Source organism: Sturnus vulgaris, chromosome 1, assembly GCF_052056855.1.
Source record: "Sturnus vulgaris isolate bStuVul1 chromosome 1, bStuVul1.hap1, whole genome shotgun sequence".
NCBI lineage: Eukaryota > Metazoa > Chordata > Aves > Passeriformes > Sturnidae > Sturnus > Sturnus vulgaris.
In genome coordinates, this window is record NC_142243.1 from 126,717,942 (window position 1) to 126,736,957 (window position 19,016).

The 19,016-nt window shown below is 36.3% G+C and overlaps 1 long non-coding RNA gene across 1 annotated transcript; it reads left to right on the forward strand.

Annotated features, from left to right (window-relative positions):
• The first annotated feature begins 45 nt into the window (after window positions 1–45).
• On the forward strand, window positions 46–18,696 carry LOC148225510 (uncharacterized). The gene is made up of 3 exons (XR_015804534.1): window positions 46–264; window positions 9,716–9,859; window positions 18,502–18,696. It is a non-coding gene; the product is annotated as an uncharacterized LOC148225510 (long non-coding RNA).
• Window positions 18,697–19,016: the final 320 nt, after the last annotated feature.

Sequence of the window (19,016 nt, forward strand, 5' to 3'; positions counted from 1 at the left end):
GCCGGCTGCGGCTCCTGCTCGGGGGGGCCGCCCCTGTGGGAATGGAGAGACTCCTGGCCTGGGGTGGCGTGGTCACCGAGGAGCTGGGGGGCAGTCTGGGGTGGAGTCCATGGGGAGGCGGGAGGCTGTGGAGCGTTTGCGGGCAGGGTTCCCAGGCCTGTGAGAGGAGAAACAAGCAGACTGGGGAAGGAGCGTGGCAACAGCCCATAAGCACTGCAGGCGGTGTTTCTCCAGCAGCTGCACTGTTCCGTACATGGTTGCTCGGTTAGTTACTGTCATCGGTATCAGGTTTTCCTCACTGGCTTGAAATGTTTCAGGAGATTCAAAAGCTAGAATTTAATTGTGTTATACAGTTTAGGGGAGGCAAACTGCACTGTGATGTTGGCTATTACTGTTCTGGAAAGCAAACTAAAGGGAACTCTGTGAATAGGTTGGGGGGGAATTGTCAATGTTTATTAAACAAAAGTTAAAAGATACTCAAATAGTGATTTATTTGTCTCCAAACCACGACTATATTTTGTTTTGATATATTCATGAATACAGATTCACAGGTGACATTAAGGGTTTTAGTTTCTCAGATAACTTCCTGAGGTTATCTCTGCTGAGGGGGTATTCCATAGGTACATATTGTCAGATTTTGTACTGTTTTTTTTTTACTCATGAGAAATTAGATAGCACTCTATACTACCTCAGGTATCACAAAACAAAATGAAGACCTTTATGAATATCAGGATCCTGAAAGAACAGTTTTGTTCAATACTTACGTGTGGCTTTTCACAGTGACAAAGCAGTAAGGCAAAACAGATGCCTAACTTTATTTATTATGAGTAATTCCTGTTTTTTGGAATACCTGTTTGAAGTGAATAGGGCTAATTCATATGACTGATTTCACAAAAAGGGGGTTAGATCTTTTTGTATGAAAATTGCATTTTAAGCAAAATGAGGTAACTATCTTTTGAGTTAGAAAGACTCTTTCATTTAATGGAAAGACCTTGTAGTGGAAAGTTTTTATTACCACTAATAAAAACCAGTCACCCCCAAATATTTAAATAGTATACTATGTACACGAAGGTATTTGGGGTAAATTTTGCTTTGTTTTTAAAACACAACCATGTAGTAATTTACTTCTGCTGAGGAGTAGTTAATTGAACCATGACAATTTATTATCATTATTTTATCGTTCTATATTTTAGTTAGGAGCAAAGAAAAACACTTCCTTGTGTGGGGCACTGTGGAGAGCTTATAATTTAAGATCTTATGAAGTGAGACTTTGTGTCATGTGGGCATAGCAGAGAAAGGCAATAGAGGATCTGCAGCTCCAGAGTGAAGTCGTGTGCTGTTTCTTGGTGGGGCTGCTGCTGTGGCTGGCTCTGGGAGCCGTGCTCGCCTCTGTTTTGACCTGATGCTGTAGAGGCAGCTGGCTGTCTGTGTCCGTCACAGGAGGTCTGGTCAAAAGCTTGCAGAGTTAGGTTGTCAGTGCTTGGGATTCTTACAGACCCTGTAACAGGAAGTATCTTAGGGCAGTGCTGATCAAGTCTTACATGTAGAGTAAGAGTTTTGACATGAGCTCTGGAAGCTGAGTTTCAGAATAGTCCATGAGTAACTCTTGATGAAGACGCCTTGTTTACTCCGGTTGCTGAAATAAGCAGTAAAAAATAGGGTACTTATATCCAAAGTTGTCCTAATTTCTGCATTTCTGTACTTGTCTGACACATTTCTTCCTGCTGTTACTTCTACTCTGTTCATATGGAGATCATCTGGCCTTCATGCTGCTGAGAATTCTGTCTCTCCTTAGGCCTGGATATAGATAAAAACAGAAAATTTGTTGCTGAGCAGGTTGGTTTTACAGACTGGATAATCTTACCGTGTTGGAAACTGAAGAAGAACGTGCTTGCTTAAAATATACTACAGTGATGAAAAAGGGAGTTTTCAGGTGTGCTCTCTATAGAAATAGCAAACTAAGATTACCTTTCTCTTTGAAATACTTTAAACACCCCTTCCTCCATGCAAGCAGTACTTAAATGGTTGTGGTTTGCTGGTGGTTCAGTAATCAAAATGTTATTTGTAGTGTCTTTGTAGTAGGTTGCACAGATTGGGAATTTAGTCACTACTGTTAATATTCTTCCTGAAGCAGAAAACCACAACTAAGGGACTGAAATATGAAGAAAGAGAGGGGGATGGAAGAAAAATGAAAAGCTAAAGCATACCTTTGTCCAAGGTTTTCATTTGTGTGTAACCTTCCCTGTCATTTCTACCCTTCTAATTCTTTCAGGGTATGATAGAAAAATGTCTCCTCTGACTATAGAAAAGCACTCTCAAATTTCTGTGCCACTACTTGAAACACGGTGATGCTTTTAATGCAGACATTTTCCATGGCCTTAACTGCTCACAGGTCTGTACCAAACCAAAGTAGCCACTGTGAATACCTAGCAAGTACTGTTCATAAACATTTTTATAATGTTTGACCTTAAGAGTGACCTGAAGATTAATGGATATGTTGTATCAGTTTTAATGGGTCTCTTCTCCCTTGGATACACACATGTGACTCCCATTAGTCTTAATGGGAGTTATATGTGTGCCTAGAGGTTAGACAAGATCTCTAAAGGTGCTGTTATGCTCTCTTGTATTAACGATCACATAATTGCTGAGGTGCTGCACCTTTGCATTGAAAGCAAACTAATTAAATAGGTCTAGTATAAGTTGGTGTACTAGCATACCTGGCACGTATGTGTGTTTTCCTGTGGGCCCCTCAGTACACAGAGGGAGAAGCCAAATCAAATGTGGAATTTAAATTTTACATGTGACTTGACTTTCTTTGTAATTGTTTTTTGTAATCCAAAATGAATTCATGTGTTTGATTCCTAAGAAAGATGATTGTTCACGTGAATACAGAGGAAGAAGCTGAATGTGGTAGTTTATTTTATCATCAAAGCGTGTATTGAGAAAAGGGACTGAATTGATTCTTATTTTGATGTTCCAAATCATGCACTTTGAAAAAAGACATTTAGGTCTAGAGGATTAACATGCAGCTTGATGTTGAATTTTAATTATGGCTTTGTTACTCATTTCTTCCAAGAGCCTTTAGACAAAGCACTTCACCTTTCTTTGATTTCCAGGTATGTAAAATATCTGCTTGCTTCTTAGTGCTGCAGACATAATATCTGTTCTGTGCTTTGAAATTTTAAGATTGATAGGTTTAACAATATTCTACTGGCACAATCATTGAAGTACAGAAGGAGGAAAAAATCACAGTAGCCACTGATACAGCCAGGCATAAGCTCTGGTGATAATGCAGATCTCTTGAGAGAAGTGATTCTGTTCCATAGTTTGTGATACATAAAACAGTGTATTGGTGATGAAAAATGTTTGGTACTACATATATATATATATATATATATATATATATACACACGTATATATATATATATATATACGTAACCTGTCTTTTGGGCCGGATTTTTCAGTGAAAGCAATTATACAATAGGCAGATTGACTTTGTACAGACATTTGACATTTGTATCAATCAAAATAATGATTAGAATTTGATGGTCAGTGTGGAAATTTGTGCACTGTATTCTGTGACTGTCTCTGGACATTTGAAAATGAACCATGATGTACTTTTCTTTGAAAATACAAACTGGGGAAAGAATGAACCTTCATCTTTACATACTGGAGGAGAAGAAGCATTGATGCACTAACCTTCACTTTTAAACTTTGTTCATTGGGGTTTTTTTTCAGATCAAGCTATTATATAAACTCAATTTCCCAATTCAGTATTATTATTCGAGAAGTAACAGATCCTGGGGTTTGTTTTGGGTTTTATTGTTGTTTTCTTGGTTTTTAATTTTTTTTATAATATAATTATTTTATTTTTGACCTTATGTGTTTCTTAGTTTCTATTAGAAAGTAGCAAATATCTACTGAGACTGTGATGGTAATGTCTTTAGCTCTGTAATTTAAATGACCTGGAAAAATCTTGTGAATGGTTTTGTAAATATATTTCCTTACATTTGACTCCAATGTATAAAATATACGGATCAAAATTTTCTTCCTCATGTAAATTTCATATGTTACTTTCCTTGGGGTTTGTGAATAATTTGTGATTAGTTCTCCAGTACTCTTTATAGAAGAATAGTTAATCTTATTAGTGCTATATTTTAGGCTATGTAAGATATTTTTAAAGAAAGTTGAAAGTTAAAGCAAACCTTACCTAGTTTCAGTTTTATATGTCTGCTTATCCATAGAAAGAATTAACAGGTCTATTTTGCAACCATAGGAAACTGAATTTCCAAGGTTTTATGTGTGTTTCTATTTACTTAAAATTCTTTGACCAAAATTCTACTTTTATGACATACTGTAAACTTCTAGAGATAATTGTGTCCTATGTATTTTTACAGTATGAAGAACTTGGACTTTTATGAAGCAAACTTCTTTTGGGGAAATACAAACTCCAAGCTTTGCTAGTATCTCTGGATTCTAAGCAGAATAAGCAACATTATAAAAAAAAAAAAAGGTTTTAGTTTTTTAGGTTTTTGGGGTTTTGCTTTTTTTTTCTAGAATTAGTATGCATATATTATTTTTGTCAATGTAATGATTAACTGAGAATGAGTAATTAGTTCTGTCCCTCATATTTTAAGGGTGATCAAATACTGGAGCAGATTTCCCAAATGTGTTATGGAGTCTCCATCCCTGGAGGTAGTTAAAACTCAACTGGACACAGCTGTTAACAACCTGCTTTGAGTCAGGAGTTGGACAAGACCTCAGCCATTCCATGATTCTGTAAATTTGTAGTTGACTTGTTGAAACTTTTTTATTGTATACCAGCTTTCAAATACCAGTTCAGATATTTCAAATAATAATTGAGATAGGGATAAAAACTACTCAGTCTTCAATTAAGAAGCACATAAACTCAAGCAGTTAACATAATATTTCTGGCCACATGAAATGTGAGACTAACAATTGAACATATACAATGTGCTGTGCACAGTTTTTCCAGAATGGAGAGACAGTACCAGTATGCAAGCTGCCTATTTTTTTAGCCTCCTTTGACATGCTACCTAAGTAAATTCTGCTGTAAATATTAATTGTAAATATTAATTAAATATTAATTGGGTTAATTATACATGATTGCTTTTTATGTGTAGGCTCTTGATTGCTTTAGAAACTGCTATTGTATTAAGCATTCACAGTTCTGATGTGAATGAAATAGTAAGATCTTATAAGAGAGTTTTAGTGTTAAATTTTAAATGAAACATGGAAATATTACATCCTTTACTGGAAAGTTAATGTGTTGAAGCTAAGAACAAAAGTAAGGTATTGGAGTTTTTGAATTATGGCCTTTGAAAGCTACTTTTTAGTGGTCCTGTACATATTTTATTTCGATGTCTGATATACTGAGGGTTCCTGTGGCCAGCTGTTTTACCTCAGTTCTGTTAAAAGGTAGCTGGGCTGGTAAACTAAAGTATGAGCTTGCATTTCATGCCTTAACTAAGAGTTGTAAGCTTTAGTATTCTGAAAATGTAGATGATTTAGGCATTGGCACCCTTGATTTTTGACTGTAGGTATTACTGAAAGAGTGCAAGTGGAAAACAGATTTCTGATACCATCTCGGTAACAATCCATCTGAACTTGCCTGAAGTGAAAAAGTGATTGGTGATATCATCTCAATAACAATTTGTCTGTACTTGTCCTTAGGGCTCTTGAAGATTTTAGAACCTTGTCATTAGGTAGTATTCCGTACAGTTGTTGTGAATATGAAGTATATTAAAACTTACTGATTATGGCTATGGAAGAGGTCTGGTCCATTTCATATGCCCAAATAATTTTCAGGATGCTAATAAATCACACTAGATCAATGATTCCTGTATGAAATTAAAAACAAAATCTCAAAAAATATAACTCAACAACCCATTGTTGCTTTTTATCATCTTTACTTTCACACTTCAAAGATGGGAGAAATGGGGTGATTAAATTTGTTAGTGGTCTATGGAAAGATTGATTTGATATGCTTTCTCAGTCTTATGTTGAACCCAGGTGAGAAAATTAGTAACTTAATAGAAAAATGGTAGATGTCAGGGTGTGCATGGGAATAGGTTAGAAAGGGCCAGAGCTTGTCTTATTGTTTTGTATTTTTTATACAATAAAATTTTAATTTCACTGTGCTTTTTATTTTTGTTCATTTTTTTCTGTGGGACAAGGAACAGAGTCCAACTCTGCATTCTTTTGTGAGTGAGTAGTGTGTCCCATTCAGTTCATTCTGCAGCATGTCACAGAAAAATGCTGAAGGACTTCAGTGCTTTTTAACTCAATTTTCATAAAACACATACCTGAGATAAAAGGATTAATCTTATTCTAAGTCAAGGTAAGTAATGGATAAGCAGGAGCATTTCTTGGGTTTTGTGGGGTCCATATTAATAATTTTATCACTCTTATGCAAACTTTGCAAATTATTCTTATTTGAAATTAGAGATTATCACCAAACACTTCTTTGGAACATTGACTATTCATGTACTTATGTATACAAAATCATCTATGTTCTGCAGATGTCTAAAAGCAGAAGCAGAACTGGATGTTAGAGGAAACCTGTGTTGTATTCTGATATCAACAGCAACTTAGATCACATTGGTTTCACATCAGTATAATGTTTTAGAGCCTCTGCCAATTTAAAAATCAAATTGATGCTAGATTTGTATAGAACAACACGTTTGACTGACAGAAAAGGCTGTTATGGATGGATGTGATGTTCTATCCTTGTATAACAAGGGTTTTGACTGACAGTTTAACAATAGTACACTTTCTACCCCATATATTCTAAATGATTATTATTACAATACAAAGCATTTTTGCACTTGCTGTATATAGATAACATGTACACTTTTTGTGTAATAACATTCAAGAAGAGAGGGTTTCTTTTATGTCTTAAAGATGATGACAATTAATGAAGGCTCCATCTGACACTTATAACCAGTGTCAAGGCTTGCTATTGTGGTGCATGGTAATGTAAAAACTATCAGGGTACTTAGCTCCCGGTGAAGGATCAGCATAACTCTTGACACATGCTATATGGTGGATGAAATAAATCTCCTTGGAGAGCAATAGAAATATTTCTTGAACTGAAGACTACCCTTTCTGTTTTATAATCCCTCTTTTCAGCTTTCAGTTCTTTGCATCACTGTAAAATGCAGTTTTAATGTAGAAAGTAACTGTGTAAAATGGTACCTATTAATACAACAAATACGCTTTCTGTGCTTTGCCGTCAACATTCCTCTAAAATTAGATTTAAGATTCTTTTTCAGAACAATAGCTAGAGATAAGAAAGGTATACAATTTTTCTTATTTGGATCTCATTTATTTTGGGGAGATCATCCTTTAATATTTAATATAAAATTTTCATTTTGAATTCTTGGCATCCTTTTGCAGCACTTGATATAGGTGTCTCCTACTTTGTGTCGTTTTTTACAAGAGCGGGGGCAGTACCATGTGTCTCCATTATATTTGATGATAATAAAAAGATCAATGTTAAAGTCTAAACTTCTCTGTAAACTTCAGTTTAGTGTTGCATGCAACTAAGGAAGAAGGTATACTCTTTTATGAACCTCCCAACAATGAAAAATAGAGAAAGAATTGAATAGAAAACGTGGGGCCACATTGATCAAAACACATCTACCTCTTATCTTTTTGATTATCTAGATAGGAAAAACATGATAAATACAAATATTGCTTTTACAATATGGATTTCTTGTTTAAATTGGCTTACTGTTAAAGATATTTTTCTTAAATGACTTTGTATTTGGTAAGGGAATTAAATAGATTATTTTGTTCACCTCATTACGTATGATCAGTGGAATCTTGGTATCCCACATTTATTCAACAAGATTTTTTTTTCATGTGGAAGGACAACATCAGTATATGTTTTATCGAACAATAGAATTATTTATTGGCTTGGGGCAGTGATGATGATATTTCCTGCAAAGCACTGGAAAGATCTTTAAAGAATATTTGCCCCTTTACTGGTGGTGCCATTTCAACTCTATTAGTTTTAGATGTAATACCGGTACTTCTGTAGAGATAATCTATAATTTGAAGGAAGGGATAAAATAATTTGGGAAATAATATTATCCAGTTAGAAAGTGATCCCTCAGAAAAATTGTAGTTTTATCAATCTAGACTGCTAAGTTTTAAAGTTAAGCCAACTAGAAAAAAAAATCCTTGATGTGGAATTATATTGATTTCCACACACAGACATCTGGCACTTAATTTGAGAGAGCACTAATGATAAACATCTATACAGGTACCAACTTGTAGAGGTTGTTAAAGCAAGTGCTTTGTTGACCACTGGAGATAGTTGTGTTTTCAAACTCAGACTGAGTTCCAGTTTCTGAGCAGGATGTGTTCTATTGGTACAAAATTTTCGTCTACCTCCTCTCAGCTGGCCAACATCTGTTTAATACAGCCTTTCTGTCCCTGACATCATGCCCACCTTACTTTGTGTCCTGATTTTGCTCATTGTCCTTCATGAGCAAATACAGGTCTAAAACTGTCTCATCTTAGTTTCTTCCCCTTCTGATGTTTTTTTTCCCTCTGACCTTTTGTATCATTGTTCCAGTAGCAGTTGTCTGTCTAATCTACCTAATTGTCTTCGGTTTTCCTTGCCTCTTTTATGCTTCTCTCATCTGTGAACTCTCAGTGCTCAATTAGTGAAGGAACAAAAGGCACAGAAGGAAATGTTCCCTTGCTGTCTCTTCTTGTCTTTGGCATTGTAACAGCCTGGAACAGAGGCAACTACAAAGGACTAGATTAGCTCCTTCATCTCCAGCTTGGAGAGTACTCAGTAGGGATTTTTTTTTTTTTTTTAAAGAGACTTTTTCCTTTTGGAAGGAACTTCTGCTGAGCATATGCAAAACATAATTTATAAAGATTCACAGCTTGTCGAAAGGTGGGAGATTTTTTGCAGTGTCTATGAAAGCACAGTTTTGAGATAGGACATTATGGGATGAACTATTTTAAACTTCTGTGTTAAATTGTGATGAGGCTTACTCTTTTAAGCAAAATACTTCCTTGCTTTTGCTAAGGACAAAGCATTTTCTTTCTACTTCATTTTTAGTAAATGAAACATTTTTCTTGCTGTTCATATGTGTAATTCTTTCCCTCCTTTAACAAAAAGAAGTATAATCTCACATGAGCATAGAAACATGCCAAAAAGCAAGGATTTATTATTTGGGGAGCTGAAGTATTAGGTTTTAGAATACATTAAAGTTTGATGTCTTTAACCATTTACTGTGCAATGAACACCACTTACAAATATATGTGAGAGAAACATACACATTTGTCATGTTACCTTATTTTTCTAATTAAAAGGGAAAAATTAATCTCCGTAGCAGAGACATTTCCTCTCACAATAAAGACCTGATTCTGGAGTCTCATAGATATTTAATTTGCAAGATAGCATAATGAAAATATGTTAATAGCTTTTTCAACAAGTTAATAGCTTTCAAGTTCATACTAATTAGTTTGTTAAAATATTCTATTGGTAAAATACTTTCTTTCTTCCCTCCAGTAAAAGGTAAGAATGTAACACAGTCTTATAAGGAGGATCTTGCCAATAGTTAGGGTAAAATCAGTAGTATCAAAATTATTAGAAAAAATAATTAGCAAATGAGTCTTGAAGGAAGTTGCCATAATTGTCATCAAAGATAACTTTCCATAATTTTTACAGGGAAATCTGAGAGAGTATAAGTGTGGATCTTGCAGAGTTAAGTAAGCATTCTCGGGAACAAAGATGTGAGAGCAGACTTTGGTGTCATGCTTGGTCCCAGGTGTCCTGCATTCCTGACTACTTGCAGTGGCAGCTGCAGGAAGGGTGAGTGGTACCCCATTGTTTACCCATCCTTCCTGTCCAGAGCACCATGAAATTAAAGCATACATCTTCACATTGACAACATAACCCATCTCTCTAATTTTCTCTATTATTTCTCTATTGTTAGAGTAGTGTAATACTTTGTTCAATCAAAAGTAATGGATGGATTTTCTTTTACTTTTTTTTTCCCCTTTGGGGTGTGGGGGCAGGGAGTGAGTATTCTATATCTATACTGTTGTATATCTCCTCCATCCTGACACTGTAAAATCCAGCTTTTTGCTACCTCCCTATTCCTTTGGTATCTTTTAGTAGTACCCTTAGATCTCTTTAGAGCTTTCTAAAAAACTACTGCTTATATCCTTTATATATTCACTCTGAAATACTTTGAATCCTTCTGCATTTATCTTTGTATCTTTCTCATGTTTTTTTGAAACTTATGCTTTTAGTGCCCTCAGCTTCCTTTTGCTTCTGTTGGCTGGGCAAAAGGCATCATGTGCTCATACTTATTCCAAGGAATTCATGTGCTAAATGAGCTGCTGGTTGTTGTCAAAATGAATAACATCTAAAGTCTCCCTGTACTACTGTCAGTCAGGGAATTAACAGAGATTATTCTCACTTTTCTATCCCCTAGTCTTTCCCATTTACTGATTACCACAACAGCTGTAATGTCTTTGGGAACTCACATTCTCAAATTTAGTATAACTTAAGTCACTGTATTTAAGGTAATACAGTCGTAAGACAATTTGGAGTTGAGGAATTTTACTAGAGCTAATTTATTGTGAACAAACATGAATTTCTGATAGCTCTTTGAGTGTTAATAATAAGAAAATGACAAGCTGTTAGACTCACACTTCTATGAGCAACTGATCCTCCCCCTGCCCTGGTCTAAACAGGTCCAGAAGTTTCCTAAAACACCTGGATGACAACTTCATGGTGCAGGTACTAAGATAGCCAACTGGAGAAATGCCCTCCTTGATTTGTTACTTGTTGACAGAGTGAAGTAGAAATTGGTGGTCATCTTGGCCAGAGTGGCCATACAGTCAAGTTTAAAATCTCTCTTGACAGCAGGAAAAGTGCCAACAAAACTTCAGCCTTGGACATGAGGAGAGCAGAGTTCAGGCTGCTCGGGAGACTAGTTAGTAAGGTCCCCTTGGAAAATGCTTTTGCAGGTGCTGAAGTCCATCTAAGGGCACAGGAATAGGCAATTCCAAAATGTCAGAAGTCAAGCGGACAAAGCAGAAGACCAGCTTGGCTAAGCGGGGATCTTCTTTTGGAGATGAGGTAGAAGAGGGAGGCATATACCCTGTAGAAGCAAGGTTAGGTGACATGGGAAGAATACAGAGATGTTGGTTGCCACTCTGGAGAGAAAATTTGTGTCACCAAAGCTCAATTGGAGTGGAAGCTGGTCAGAAATGTGGAGGACAGTCAAAACAGTTTTTAAAACTACATTAATAGCAAAAGCAGTGCAGAAGTTACCCGAGCACATTGGAGGATGAGGATGATCACCCCACAAACAGGGATATAGAAAAGGTGGAGATGTTTATTGCTTTTTTTCCTCTGTCTTCAACACCATTGATGGACTAAAAGGGTCCCAGTACCCTGAGCTGGAGGACCATGAGTGTGAGAATGATAAACTCCCAGCTGACCCTGAAATTGTAAGGGATCTGCTCTTCTAGCTGGATGCCTATAAATCTATAGGGCATGATGGGGTTTATCTGACACCAGCTAAAGAGCTGGCTGATGTCATCATGAGGCCTCTCTTGATTTTTGAATGCTCTTAGGAATTTGGAGAGGTCTCAGTTGACTGGAAGCTGGTCAACATTGTCTCAGTTTTCAAAAAGGGCAAGAAGAATGACCCTGGAAACTACAGGCCTCTTAGCCTGAAGACTCACTTCAGTGCCTGGTAAGGTTATGCAGATTTTTCTGGCAGGTATTGCACAACACTTGAAAGGCAATGCAGTCATTGGTCACAGCCAGCACGGGTTCATGAGGGGAAGGTCCTTCTTTTCAAACCTGATTTCCTTTTATGACAAAGTAACCCACCCAGCTGATCAAGGGAAGCCAATTGCTGTAATCTTTTTGGATTTATGTAAAGCTTTTGGTGCCATCTGTCACAGGATCCTTCTGGATGAAATGCCCAGTCCACAACTGGATAAACCCATCATGGGATGGGTGAGCAACTGGCTCATGAGTCAGGCACAAAGGGTTGTAGTGAATGGGGTGACATCAGACTGGGGACCCATCACTAGTGGAATTCCACAGGGCTCTATCCTTAGCCTGTGCTCTTCAACATCTTTGTAAATGATTTGGATACAGGACTGGGAGAGATGCTGAGCAAGTTCACAGATGTACAAAACTGGGAGGAGCTGTTTACTTTGAAGGCAGGGAGGCCCTGCAGAGAGACACAAATCAGAGGGCTGGGCAATCACCAACCATATGAAGTTCAACAAGGGAAAATGCTGGATTCTGCACCTGGGATGGTGCAACCCTGGATGTGTGTATAGACTGGGGAGTGAGATGCTGGAGAGCAGTGCCATGGAAAGGGACCTGGGGGTCCTGGTCAATGGCAAGTTGAATCTGAGTCAGCAGAGCCCTGGCAGCCAGGAGGGCCAACCCTGTCCTGGGGGCATCAGGCACAGCATCACCAGCTGGGCAAGGGAGGGGATTGTCCTGCTCTGCTCTGAGCTGGGGCAGCCTCACCTCCAGTGCTGGCAGCAGTTCTGGGCTCCTCAATATAAAAAAAGGCATTAAGATATTACAGAGAGTGTACAAAGGAGGGCAATAAAAATGGTGAAGGGCCTTGAGGGGAAGCCAGATGAGAAGCAGCATTTGAGGTCCTATCTTTTTATGTTTATAATTAGTGGTTCTTCTTTCTTATGGAACATCTTTTATAATTCCTAATTATGCAATTAACTTTTCTCATTTGAAAAAAAAGAGTTTAAGATTTACATTTGGTTCAGAATTTCTAGGAATACAAAGTTCTGGTCAACATGTGAGTTTTCTTGCTAAAATGCCTTGCTTTTTGTTCATTCAGAGTTCTCTCAAATTGCCTACTTTGTTGTGACTAACACTTCAGAAAAACTCCTCTGTCTGAACAGAGTGTCTCATTTTTACATTGTATAAAACTGGATAGGTCACTTTGTTTTTATATTTTATCCTGATAGTATTTTTAGTTTGTTCCAGAAAATAATTTTTTGATTCCATACCCTTTGGAGTATATTTTTTTCTGCTGGTCATTAAAAATTTCAGCATTTTTTTATCATTTAATTTTCAACCTTAACTCTCTGTATTTATTTGTTTCATGTGAAACCTGGTGTAGTCAAACATGATACTGTTTTAGCTCTCTTGTAGGAAATTTGTAAAATCCAATGTGGTATAGGGCCTGAATTTTAAAATATTGATATAATAATTATTCATTATATACTTGAAATTATGTTGGTATTTTGCAAAGGAGACAAAATCCTGTTCACATGGGGAAAAGGATGGAGCTGTAGAAAATGATAAATATTGTATTTTTACTGTGAGTTAGAAAAATAATTTGACTTCTTCCAGTCTTGGTGGCAGTCATGAGTTTATGGAAGGAGTTGAATGAGGCAAAGAAGTTTGTATAGCAAACAGGGTTAGAATTGTACAAGGAGCTAAAATTTGTCTTGGTAACCATCCAAAAGCTATACCCTAAAGGAAATCACGTTGTTAGTGTGTTACAGAACCTTTAACCTGTAGTTCAGTCTAAACTTTTAATAAAAGTATGAAACCTTGCCCTTTTCCTCAGCTGTTCCTTGGGGCTACATTTTAAATATTTTCATTCTGTTTAGTTGGGTTTTTTTCAGTACATATTAACTTACATAGGCATGCTTATTATGACAATTAGGAACAAAGGAGTGATGAAATAATGTTGAAAGATTAGGAATGAATGAGTATATTAAATCATGGTAAATGCCAAAATTTTGAATGACTTTTAAAATTATTTTTTCTTTTGTTTTCAATTCATTTGTGAATAAGAATATTTCAGATCTGTATAAATGACCTAAATGATCAAAATACAATTTTGCTTCAAACAGCTGAATATTTTGCAAGAATAGTATAATGAAATTGCTCAGTCCAATGATTTTTTTAGAACCTAGATTAGATAACTAATGTAAGATAATTTTTCCAACTTTATGGTTGCTTGTTATTCTGACTTTCTGCTTCTGTGTTCAATATACATATTTTGCCCATAAGTTTCTCCATAAGCTTGGGTTTACCATTTCTCAAAAATATTTGCTAAATTGGATTAATATTATCACCACGATTGAGATAAACTAGAATGCTAATTTAATTAAAGACGTTTCTGAAGAGAATTAAGTAAAACTTACAGCAACTTAGAGGAAGTTTCTGGAGGTAGGGTCTTGCATCTAGGAGAAAGCTGAGCAGTTTGATGCATGTTAGATGAAGTTAGATAAAAATTTTATACTCGGGGTACTTAACCAGTGGAACAAATGGTTTGGAACAAATGGTTTAGGAATGTGATTGGCTCTTTAGAGTCTGAAGTCCTTTAAATAGGAATTGGAAGTCATTCAGTACAATAAACTGTTCCGTTAGCAGGATTTTATAGATTTAATTTGAAATCGTATAATTATGTTGTCTGCATTTTTCAGGAGGTCAGCATAGATGGTCATGATGATTTTCATAGCCTTAGGTTCTCTAAATCTACAATTCGACCTCTTCCTTATATGAGAAAGAGCAAAATAATTATCAAGGAAGGTAAAGGAAGAGCACAGTAGACTTGAAGATGAATGATACTGTGACAGAAGACCTGTCATTCATTTCTTAGATAGCTACTCAAATGATGTTCCATAGGTACAGCACTCAGCTCACGGCAGGAAGATACTGAAAATAGGAGCTGCGAGGGGATTCTAAAAGCATATCTGCAACTTGCAATGCCATCCTATTCACAGTGTGCTACCAATGAAGTTATTAGGAGTGAAACTACTGCTTCTATATATTATTTTAATATGGCATATAAATATATTAGCTGATGATGTAGTGTTAATTTGGTTGTCTCTAATGTGAACATTGTGTTGCATGGCCTTACTGTGCCCTTGGAGTTGCAGTTGACTTTCTTGAAAGCATTTTATTTTTTAGGAATTCCTCCTTTTCATGCAAAGAAGAAGCATCAATTAAATGTTTAATGCATTTTGTTTTATTTTGGAGCAACTATAACACTTTTCTAGGGAATTTTTGCTTTTAACTAGAGTTTGTTAGTTTAGTTTGATAATGGATTTTGTGCATCTATGTTGTCTCTGACAGACAAATTCATTTTTACTGCTGGTCAAGTCAATAAAAAAGAGTAATCAGCTAAAAATGATGCTGATATGACTCTGCCTCTTATATTTTGACTTGTGTGCAATTGGTAGATGTATAGACTATCAGTATAGTTAATTATGTCTGGTTTATCTTTTTAGAGGTAAAAGGTTTGATTGAGAATGTAAGGTGACCACTCCAGCATCCCTTTAGCTCCTTTGGTATGTCTTTATACAATAAGAAAGTAAAGTACCTTAGCTGCAGATGGAAAGACACTTGCTTCATCCTTCATTTACAGTCTGAGTATGTCTGCCTGCTTTCATCAGGGCATTCATATGGTGTAGTGAATCCTTTTCCTTGTTTCCTGTGGATAAGTATACAAAAATGACCACCTTACTGAAAGGTGGGAAACGTGGTCTGTAAGTTTACAGTGCATCAACAAGAACGTAGGATGGGAGTGTGGAATAAGGGAAAAGAAGTTGGTGCTAAGTTCTGGTGTTACTGAAAAGTGTTTCATTGTCATCCTCCCTCATTCTTCTATGCTGGGAAAGAAAGAAATGCTCCTGTCCTCCTTGGGAGGTTCTTCATTCTCCTGAAATGGAAGTCAGTCTCAGTAGAGATGAGAAGCAGCCATGTGAACCCTGGAAGAACAAGCAGCTGTCAGTTGCAAGAAGCAGCATTTTTTCAAACAACCACTTTCTCCTTATGGGGAGGCAGCAAGAATCGATAGTCAGCCAGGTCTTGCAGCTCTTGCAGCTTCTCATCAATGTTTACACATGCATAAAACAAAATTTGAATGTGGGATAATAGATATTTTTAGAAAAGTCTTCTAAAAAAAAAAGAAAAAAGTTTTGACTTGCATTTGAATATGGGTAGCAATACTTACCTCTACCTCATTTAATTGTGGTTTCCTCAAATAAAACGTTCAAAATTAAGAGCTAAAAACACAAATATCTATACAAGTAACTGAAATGCCATAAACAGGCAAATTGTTCTCCATCTGAAGCAATCTTGACTGTGCTTATAAATTACTAGATAGAGTATTCTATCCAAGTGCCATATAATTTTTTAGAGTTGTCTTTAGCTCTAGCTGTATGTTGTGTAATTTTTAGCTGAACTGACAAGTAGTGTATCACTCTTGGGCATGTCTGATGTTCCTACCCTGAGACCATTTTCTAGAATTATAGGAGGTAGCTTTGCCAGCTATCCTGTTGGAGTGATGAATTTACAAAAGGCAATACCCCGCATAAGCAAACAGTTTGTCCATTTCAGCCCTGAAGTCTAGAAAATCTTAAAAGGGAAAATTTTTGAAAAATATTTTTAAATGAAACGTTCTTTTAGGTCCCTTCATTTAAAGGACAAGTATCTAGAAAACTTATATATAAAAATTAATTTAAACATTAAATAAATGTTAAATTTGCCACTTAACTTATCTAAATAACATATATATATTCATCATCTATGAATATATTATTTCTGTGATTTATACTTGTAATTCAGTATATATAAATTAGATACCATAAGAGATTGTGTTCCTTGCTACAAAGAAAAATGAGTGGAAAATAAGGTACTATACAGCATGGTATTTTTATTTTTTAGTGTCAAAACAAGACATGGTTAGTTTATTTATTTTACAGTTTGGTTTTAACATGGCAACATTTCTTGTTCTTAATATGTTAAAAATAAGATAATTTTCATCCTGTGCATAAAAAGCTACAGACTTCTGTTACATGTTGCTGTATGTTGGAAGTAGTAATTTTTTTGTTTATTTTCTGCATCTTTTGTAAGCCATGATTGCCATATTGTACAGTGCTTCTTGCAGAATGTTTCTTGGAACACATAATTAACATCATACAGTAATTTGGAAAAGTGCGGTTAAAAAAAACAAGATAACATCCCAGTTATTTTGCTTTCTTTTAACCTTCACAGGTGGTAAATAGAAAAAGTAAATTAAATAGTTAATTTTGGGGTTTCATTTTTATTCAGTTTGTCTATTTTGTATTTTTATAGCAATTTGGTTTAGTAAACTTTTTCTTTTTGTGCAGATTATAATAGCTTTTCTTCCTGTATTGCTTTTCTTTTAAGACAATCACAAGATTTATTTTAGAAGTTCTGATGTTTCCCTATTTCAAGCAAGGTGCTACATATAACCTCATTGTATACCTCTGTTGTAAGTTTTTTTTATATGAACTTGAGATTTTGATCAGGATTTTTTCACTTGTCATGTGTCTCATATTTTTGATACATTTTTTAAAATTATGTTTTTTAAGCTTCCAAAGGGAAGTAGAAAATATTTTTATCCATTTTGCTTAGATATAAATAATAAATGTGTAATTAAATTTAATATTTTAGCTTTGTAGATAAATGTGCAACACTGTTTAGAAAACAGAAGTTTTTGGTTTTGTTTTACACACTGTATGAGAAGAGTATGTGGCATTAATTTATAATAGCAATGAAAAAAAAGTGTCTTGAGATGAGAGAGTAAGTTTAGATTAGATATTAGGAAGAAATTCTCTGCTGTGTGGGTGGTGAGGCACTGGAACAGGTTGTCCATGCAACGATGCAAGTGCCAAAGCCTGGCAGTGTCAATTCCAGGCTGGATGGGGCTTGGAGCAACCTGGTCTAGTGGAAGGTGTCATTGCCCATGGCAGGGGATTTGGAGCTACATTATCTTGAAGGTCCCTTCCAACTGTCAGAGAGTGGAATGTTTTGATTTATGGCTTAAGTGTTTTTTGAGACTTTTGCCTATTACAGCAAAATTGTATAACAAAGCTGCACCATGGAAGCACAACCCAAATAGGCCTCTGGTTGGAACCCTGAACTGTGAGTCAAACTGCCTAAGGCTACTCCAGATAAGAATAAGTGACACTATTGCTCAAAGCATCTCATGTCTGGAAAGTAATGGATAAGGCTGGGAGAGCATTGGAAGAGCCAAGCCCAGCAGCTTCAGGGTGGAAGCCAAAGCCCCAGGCTTATCCATTGCCAGGTTTGCAGGCTCCCTTCTCCAGCCCAGGGAGGAGGAGGAGAGGTTTTGAGTGTGTGAAGTAGCCTCTGGTGAGGGGCAGGGAATGCCCATCCTCTCTTACACAAACTGGCTCAGCTGCAGGGACCCCACCATGGGAAAGACACATCTACAGGGCATTCACATGAGTGGCAGCTGAGGGGGTGTCATGGTCCATCCAAGGGCCCCCAAAGTGTACCTCAGACCCTGCACCCCAGAGCACTGCACGATTCGAAATGATGCAACTGACCCAAAGTCTTGTAAGAGACAGTGTCAAATTTGCACCCCCTCGGGGGAGGTACTTGGGCATTCCCACCTGGCCCAAATGTATATTAATCCATTGGATTCTGTTTTTTCATAGGGAATCATCACCGCCAAGATGACCACATGATGGGGATCAACAAGATGTTATTGGAACCCATGGAGTGCTGATATGTTTCTATTTAATCTGTCTTCCTGTCCTGTCTCCCAGCCCTCCATCCCTTTTGCTATTTCTTTCTTTTTATTTCTTTCTAATTTTACTATTAAATAAAATATGTCCAATTTTTTGTGTCAACATTTAACCTTGTTTGGTTTTGATCTTGTTTTGAGGAATAGTCAAACCTCGGGATTCTATCCATAATCCATAAAGTGCTCACTTTGCTCCTCTGTGATTAGAGCGGATCATAACACCACCTAACCCAAACCATCCTGAGGTCGTGTGATTCAATGGAAATATCCCTGTTTTAAAAATGTGCAATATAGACCAGATACAATACAAATTGTGGATATACAAGAAAAATATTGTATCCTAAATTTATAACTATTACATATCTCTATGGGTCTATGTATGGATATTTTTATTCTGGAATAAACGTGGCCATGGATAAACTTTTA